We start from the raw sequence: 9477 nt of genomic DNA, 5'->3' as shown, positions 1-9477 counted from the left end.
GCATTTTTGTCAATGCAATGTGTTTTGACATATTAAAATGCTAGACAGTCCAGCGAGTTACTAAAACGTTGGATTGTCCAGCAACTTAATTTCTTTTTTGTGATTTTTGAAAAAAAAAACAACTTTTTTTTATAAATATTAAAATATTTAGCACTCTTTATAAAAAAAATCCAAGAAAAAAATAGGATTAAAATGATTTGATCAAGATGTAGACTTTGTCATCATCATTAAATCATTAGTTAACCTAAAAGATATCCCTCCTTTTTTTATTGGATTCAATTGATTCCCTTCAATTGTTTAGTATCACTGTATAAAATCATCTTTTAAGATTTTCTTTGAAATTTTACTATTAACAATTTCCATTGAAATCTCGAAGTAATTATGTAACATTGCACTTTATACTATTTCATGTCATGAGTGGTGGCAATTGGACGAGTTTTTGTACATATTTCAAACTCGACAGCTTCTTGTCCTAAGAAAAAAAAAATCAAGGTTTTACTTCTAATGGGAGGGGATTAACGCTAATTTTATATTCATAAGTTAGTATAGAACTAATCTTATTTTCATATTATGTTCTCACAATTTCACTACCAAGAAAACAAAATTAATATTATCCCCATTTGTAAACTAAATTATCGATACTCCTCGATGCAAAATTCAAATTATTGTATTTTTTTTCCTTGCTATGAAATGAATATTTTGAGCATATATATGGGGAATGTTGACATCCAAGACCTTAAGGGGACGTTAACATTTTCTAACACTTTATTTTTTCAATAACACCCTTTTAGTGAAAACAAATAGGGGTATGTTGGTCTTTTACACAATAAATATTTATTTGCATTGATTGCCGAATTATTTATAGCAACAAGACATTTAATTTTAAAGATTAAATGCCATTAACATTTATTATGAAAAAGACAAATATTAATTACATAAACAAACATTTATTATATAAAAATATTAATATACCCTTATCTTTTTCACTAAATGACAAAATGAATAAAGATATAATCGGAAAAAAAATGTTAAAAAATGCTAATGTCCTCATGAGGTTTTGGATGTTAGCATTCCCTTATATATATATATATATAAAATCCAATGGTTGAGATTTTATATGTATCTCAACAATACACATCACAATGATGCTTATCTCAGGGATAATTTCTAGCCGTTGAGTTTTATGTTTACATGATGGAGATATTATATAATTTATTAAGTCATATGTCTCAAGTCAACGAAACTCAACCAGATAAAAGAGGAAAGATATTAAAGCTAAGGGGCATAAATTTAGAAGGGTATTAATGAAAAATGAGATGAAGAAAATAAAAGATAATAAAGTTGAAGGGATTGAAAAGGAAAGATAATAAGTGGGGTCGTGGACCCCACTCTTTTGTGTCGATGTTTATACACTATTGTAGGAGAGTGGGGTCCGCTGTTATGTTTTATTATATATAATTATAATTATAAATGCTAGAGTTTTCCTATGCCTATGCCACAAACATCCTCTCTCAATTAAGGGGGTAAAAGAGACGAGATAGTAAAGTTAGAGTGCTATTATTGAAGAATGATGAAAGAGATGAAAAATAATAAAATTGTAGAGGGAATAAAAGGAAAGACAATATTTATACCTTACAATTACAATATTTAGTTGGAGTAAGACCTACCATAGGCACAAGCAAACTCTATTATATAATAAAACACAACTATGGACCCCACTTCCCTAATCAGTAACATAAATATGGGTGGAGATTTAATGACCCCGTGAATCTCAAGAAAACTTTTTAATTTCGTTGTTTTTCCTGTCCTCTCTTCTCTGTTTGCCCTTAATACCCTTCCAACTTTATTTCATTTATCGTCTACCCCTTTTCAAAATTACATTTCCTCTTTTCCCTTTTTCAATAATACCCTTTTTAATTTTATTATCTTTCATCTTTTATCTCTTAATCTAAAAAAGGATGATCATGCCTTAAGCACAAGCAAACTCTAGTATATATATATATATATATATATATATGGGTCAGGTTCAACTCAACGTTAAGGAGCCAATTTTGACATACGTGACTGAAAAGTTTCAAGTTGAGCTGATTTTTTATGAGGATGATCTCCTCACCATAAAGATCATCATCGTAAAAAATTAGCCAAATTTGAAATTTCTAAGTCAATCAAAAGTGATTTAAAAATTAACGATAAAAAATTGATGGTCTACATTCTAAAATAATTTTGATTAGGATAGAAGGTCCAAATTGGGGATGAGTTTTTGTGAGGATGATCTCCTCATCATAGATATCATCCTCGTAAAAAATCAGTTCAGTCCAAAAGTTCACATAGAGTGTGTGTGTGTGTGTGTGTGTGTGTGTGTGTGTGTGTGTGTGTGTGTGTGTGTGAGAGAGAGAGAGAGAGAGAGAGAGAGAGAGAGAGAAACTCACACAAAAGTTTTTAAAGTCATTATTCCATGGAAAAATGAATATTTAAACTTGATTTACATGATTATTCCAAAGTTTTGATGGAGATTGTTAATGACAAAATTTTGAAAATAAAAATTAAAACGAGGGACGCAGGACTAATGAATGAGATGATTTATAACAAAATCAAGCAAGTGTCAGGAATCCATTTAATTCTATAAAATCTAATGAAAAAAAACCTAGTTCATGAACTCAATGAAGTGATTTGATTAAATACGACAACGATGATTCTCTTCATGTGATCCAACAATGCAAAATCACCTAAAATAATTTGAGTCCTCAGAGCATTTTTTTGGTGATTTGAATAATATCAAATTTTTATTGTTAATCCAACACTTGTCAGCAACGCTACTTTTGGTCCCTAATGTTTCAATAAACCACATGTTATATTTTGCAAGGGGATATCCCTAATATCTAAGTTCAAAAGGAATGATATGAAAAATCCATCTGATAAAACACAATTGTGGACCCTATTCCCTTTATCCCTTATAAAGTGGGGTTGGGGTTTAATCTCATTGCAAATCTTGAGGTCAATTTTTTACTTTGTCCTTTCCCTTCTTCTTAGTTTCAAGAATACACTTTTAACTTTATTGTCCTTCATTTTCTATCATTTTTTAAAGAATACCAATTCAACATTATTGTCCTTCATCTACAACACATTTTTCAATAATACTCCTCAAACTTTATCTCATTTCATCTTTTATTCCCTTTTCAAGAATATTCCTTTAACTTTATTGTATATTACATTTTTCAATCTTTTTTAATAATACCTATAGCTTTATTGTTTTTCTCTACTGCCCATTTTTTAATAATATCCCTCCAAATTTATTGCACAACCTTTCCTCCCCCCACCCTTAACTCCAAAAAGGACCCGTGCCTACCTTCTAACTTCATTTTTTTTCCTCTACTACCCCCTTTCCAACAATACCCTTACAAATTTATTGCATTTCCTTTCCTATCCCTTTAACCCTAAAGATGATGCCTGTGCTGATAGGCATGGGCAAACTCTGATCTATTTAATGAAATACACCGATTTGTATTCCCAACATTTATTCTTGCATAAAAGGAGGTTCAAATTCAATATCATATGCATTTCAACGATAACTTTCAACTTTATTGCCCCCTTCTTACAAAAAGACTCTTCCAACTTTGTTGTATTTCCACTCCTACCCATAGTTAAAAAATTCGTCACACTATCGACTATTTTTATTTATCAATAAAGATAATTTTATTGAGAGAAGAAAAACAACAATGGGGGGTCGAGGGGACCAACCCAAAAACCAAGAGAAGAACGCAAGAAAAAGAAAAGCAAACAACAACGAAAAACAAAATAAAAACTCTCACGCCAGCGAACAAACAATATCCCAACGAACAACAAAATCTTCAAAGAAGACCCCTTTAAAAGACCTTATAAAGTTTACTCCAAGAGAACATGAGCTCCAAAATAGAAAGAACTAGAACTTCCATCGTAGTCTCTTTCCCCTAAAAAATGCATCGATTACGATGATTCCAAAGACCCTAATAAACTACGAAAGGTACCAAGAACCAAATAATCCATTTAGAAGACAAGAAAGCTCTTCCTTATGACAGCCAAGACTCCAAAGCTGACTTACTGATCTGAGAAAACAACCCACAATACCGAACAAAGATAAGAAGTATGCACATATGTGGTGAGCCACACGACAATAAATAAGTGGTCCACCATTTTTGCCTGAAATCTACACATACAACACTGGTTCGACGAAATAAAACCCATTTTAATCAACTAGTCCATGGTAGGTAGTTTCCCCAAAGCCGTTGTCCAAAGAAAAGTCAAAATCTTCGGGGGTAAGATACACCCCAGATAAAAGACCAAGGAAAAGACGTAGCTATATTAGGAGTAATACCCCCATACAAAGACTTCATAGTAAATTTCTCATCCCTAGTACCTTCCCACACTCTTTGATCTTCCAAGGAACACTCCAAGCTATTACTCTCCAACAACGAAGTCAGCCTCCCAAGATTATCCACCTCCCAATCATTAAAAGATCTTCTAAACTCAAGATCCCAATTAGTCCCCCCATCAACAAAACTTATGAAACACGAGATAGCTTGATTCTTTTTCAGCAACAAAATAAAAAGATCTGGGAAAAAGTCCTTAAGTGGATCAATCCCACACCACAATCCTCCCAAAATCTCACCTTACTCCCCCTTCTCACCTTACATTTCACTTTTTTCTTCAAATAAGGAAGCCTTTTAAGGATACCTTTCCACACCCTACAACCCGTCGTCCTTTCAGTCGGATCACTCTTCCACCCATTCTCATTCACCCCATACTTGTCCACAATTACTTTCCTCCAAAAACTCTTTTCCTCCTTCCTAAACCTCCATAGACACTTCTCCAATAGAGTCGAGTTCATGTAACTAAAATTGCGAAAATCTAATCCCCAATTTTTCTTAGGCATGCATAATTTGTTCTAGCTCACCCAGTGATGCTTTCTTACGCCTTATTTACTGTGCCACAAAAAATCCCAACAGATTCTATCAAGTTGTACTTTCACATTCCTAGGAAAAGAGAACAACGAAAAAGTATGAATGGGAATACTAACCAAAACACTTTTGATGAGAGTAATCTTCCCCCCTTTGAATAAAAGCTTGGTTTTTTCCAAGTGCTCAGTTTCTTTCTCATCCTTTTAAGAATCGACTCCCAAATTTTCTTACTCGTGTAACCCATACCCAAATGAAGCCCCAAGTACGTGGATAACAAAATTTCCATCTAGAAATCTATCAAGGCCGTCGCCACCTCTACCTCCTTCTCATCTCCTACTCCAAACAACTTGCTTTTACGAAGATTAATCGGAATTCTAGAAATTGCCTCAAAACACCCTAGCAAACCACTTAAAAAACTCAATTGTCTTGGCGAATGGTCCAAAAAAATCAAGGTATCGTCCGCAAACTGAAGATGAGAAATCACATGCCCCTTTACTTTGTTTGAAAAATAAAAAAGCTCCCCTTCCACCACCGCCTTTGACAACATCCTGCCCAACAATTCCATAACTATCACAAACAGAAAAGGCGATAGTGGATCTCTTTGATGAAGACCTCTAAAACTTTTGAAAAAATCCGTTGGAGCTCCATTAACGATTCCATAACTATCGACTATAGTTGATAAAGTTCTTAGAATTAATATTTAACTGATTTAATCAATGATTAATCAAATAAATAATTAGATCATTGATTAAATTGGTGCTACTTGATCAACATCACTACTCTCATCTTCCAATGAATCCTTGGATCTGTTTTTCCTTGCCTTCCTCTTCTCATTTCTCTTTCAAATGTAGGCTTCCCGTACTATTTCAGACTATTTATCATTTCTCTTCTCAAGAATGCGCTTGCTTATATCCTCTAAACCAGTATTAAACGTTACCTCCATGTCCTGGTCTTCCTCCTCTCCATCTCCATCTGAACCATTCCCGCCTGTAAGAGAGAAAAATACTTATCCCGTTTATCAAGTTTTTTTTTCTTTTCAGAATGACCATCCACAACTTCATTACTTCCATCATTGTCACTTCCTCCATCATCAGAAGCTAAAAAATCTTTCAACTCCAACTCAGCCAGCTATAGCAGACATAGAAACATCAACAAAAAAGAAAATTGAGTATAGGAGCAGGAATCACGTGTGACAAACCTAAAAAAACATTGAAAGTTGGAGAGAAAGAAGGTATTTTTTTCTGCAATTGCCACAACAGAATGTGATAAAACTTTATAATTCATTATTGTTAGGGCTACTCGTAACAATTAATTTATATATAACATCTAGTAATCATATGATATAAGTTAGTAGTTAAACTGGCAAAAATACCAAATTATAATAGCAGCAAATGAAGGTTATTAAATTAATCAGGTTGAGGTCATCCAGCACCAACCAACAAGAATATTAAAATACATATGATCTTTTATCCTTCCCACTAACTGGATAAATTGAGATCATTAACTTTGATGTTGAAAGATTATTGGTTGGATTTGGGAGTTGGGAATGGATTCATAAATCAGTCAGCTTTGATTAGCCGATATCTATGACATTTATACTAGTACTCGTCTAAAGTGGTGTATAGCGTAGTTCTGTCAGGGCCTACGCTTGCTGCTGGAGCGCTACGACTTTTCATAACTGTGAGATGTTGTCTCTTGAAAGGAATCAAAGCTGAGTAATCAACACAATCATTTTAGAAAGTCAATTAGAATGGTCTTGACGCATGACATTTACCAATACTCTCAAAAAACTATGTTGATGAGGAGCGTAAGATTAATTCCTTTATCTAATAGTCAAGATTACATGGTCAAGTCCTCCCCTTAGTGAGCCCCGCATTACGAGGTCCCCTATCAATGGCCCCACCTCGTGGGTCATCCCCATCACAGGCATAGTCACCAAAGCCTCCGACTTATTGAAAAAGTTGTAATTAAATCATGACTTTTTCCTTCACTAATTTAATCATGGTTTTTTTAAAAAGATGTGACTAGTGAACTTCGTGATTAAATCATGAATGATGCATAAAATAATGAGGATGCAAATGAGAATGGCATTGATTTGATGTTTCTAATGTGTTCATGAATTCTAATTTCGACACATGATTATGGTCTTTTTTATATCTTGATTAGTATAAACCTTGAATATGTTTGTGAATCTGTGGTTACTTGTTGTGGATGGATGCAAAAATGATATCAACGTGGGCATTCTTGATTTATCATTCTAGTTTAATATGGGACTTGATGATTTAATATGAAAACATCTGCTAGTAGGAACGATAACATAGCCTAACCTAGCACGATTTTTTCGGACTTTTATCCGATGTTTCCCGATTTTACCAAATTTTCCCCTTGTCAACTTATCCCCAAACCCTGACTTCGTGACTATGATCATAGGGCCCCACCTTGCGTGTAACCCCACCCAACATGCAGAAGCTCCTGCATCGGGTTTGAATTGATATGTAGATGTGTATGCACACACTAAAAAAATGGCAAAATAGGTTTCACATTGCCAACCTCAATGGGCATAAAAATAGATGACGATAAGATGAAATTGCCTAGAAGGGGTGTCAATTAAGCACGTCAGCCCGGTCCGCCCGATAAAACAAGGGGTTGGGCTTTCATATTGAGCATGCGAAGGAAGGGTCGGGCTTAGTAATTTTGAGCCTGCTATATCTGAGTTGGGTTAGGGGCATACAATGTCTGGCCCACTACTTAATCTTATAAAAATATTTATAACATATTTAATTAGAATAATATTTTATAATAAAAGTAAAATATATCGTCTAATTACAATTTAGCTCTCATTTATAACCTTTAGAGGTTAATAATAAGACATTAATTTCAACTTCGATTGGATAGTCTTCAAGCATGTACAATAAAATTATTTGAAAAATATAATTTTTGCACTAAAAATATTGAACTTTAGTCATATTATTTGGCTCGAGCCTGTTACGATCGGGCTAAAGTTTAGTCGACTTAGGCCAGATGCTAGTATAGGGCTAATCTAGGTAGAGCCTCTTTAGGGTTGGGTTAGGGCTCAACCAAACGCAGTCCGAACTCGTCCACTGACACCCCTATGTCTAGATGCACACAAAACAATGGAAAAGGAATAGATGATAATAAGTTGATCATAATATATAAGCATTAAAACATGTTTTTTTCCAGCACGCACGTATGTATATATGTACATTTCATGTATACACCCTGAAACACGTTTTTGCATGTCTAGATTCATGTATACTATTTAGTGCAATGTAAACATGAACCAATGAAACATTAGACATCTTGTCAGGGCACATGTTATCTGTATAATTCTCAGTTTTCATGGGAATTCATAAATGCCTTGGAACTATTTGTTATCTTCCCTAAAAATTCAAGGGAAGACCGTACAACAACACATTTATTTGCAAAGGTAACTAAAATGGAAATATGGAAGTCATTCACCAACCTGATTAGCATTGAAATTCCGTTTCAATGTCTTTACACAAGGACAACAGTCCATGACAAGTAAAACTCCAAATCCCCTCTCTTCAAGTCATCTCCACTACCGCTCTCCAAAGTCAATAAAGGATATTTCCTTCTCTACTGATTTAGTACGCCCCCCTCATTAACATTAGGATTTCAACTAATAACTATAGAACACTAGATGATGACTACGGCTCTCTGAAGCAAGTGGTTCTTAAATCATCATCATCGTCAAAGTCTTATTGCAAAAATTTGGAGTCAGATAAAAGAATATTGTTCCTCCATTCCACTGTATCTTAGATAAATTTAACTTTTATTCATGGAGGACAAGGAGTCCTCAAAACTCAAGCCAACAACAATAAACTTCTCTTATCACTAACAAGGTTCCATTCCACCAAAAAAGGAAATCCTCGAAAGAAAACCCTCTAAATTTTATATTTTGGTTACGCCAAGAAAAAATAAACCCCAACATACAAAATATGTTCTCCTAAACGAATGCTCCTTCCCATCAAAGATTCTACTATTTCTTTCTTTCCACAGGGTGTCTAGCAAACAGCAAAAGGAACAAGGTTCTTAGAAATATCACTTTACCAAACATTAACCATTTTTTGTGTTTTAATCTTTCATTGGAGTGTGATAAATAATTTAAGAAATTTGGGTGTAATAAGTAAAAGTTGGGGTGCCAATAGTAACTCTCTAAATTTGATTATAGATTTTCAGCTTTTCCTTGATGGACTTCAACTTCAGTTTCAACACTTTCCTGGCCTACCCTCAAACGACAACTCATTCCACCAAGTGTGAATCAACTCCCCAAAATCTTGTTGCTCTAACCACATATTTTCAAATCTAAAGGGCATAGGATGGTTCCTTGGCACCCCAGCCACTAAGGATATAGGACAATGATCCGAGACAAGGGTCGGCCATTTGTCTTGGATTAGCCTTCCGAAATGTTCTTCCCAACACAACAAAAGGAGAAAGCGATCCAATCTAACAAGATTCAGGTTCTCCTGATTATTGGACCATTCTTATTTGCATTATCATT

The sequence above is a fragment of the Akebia trifoliata genome, chromosome 7 (genome assembly GCF_017979445.1).
Source record: "Akebia trifoliata isolate Shusen 1 chromosome 7, ASM1797944v1, whole genome shotgun sequence".
NCBI classification, from domain to species: domain Eukaryota; kingdom Viridiplantae; phylum Streptophyta; class Magnoliopsida; order Ranunculales; family Lardizabalaceae; genus Akebia; species Akebia trifoliata.
The sequence above is the reverse complement of the archived record's forward strand: the minus strand, read 5'-3'. Positions refer to the sequence as shown.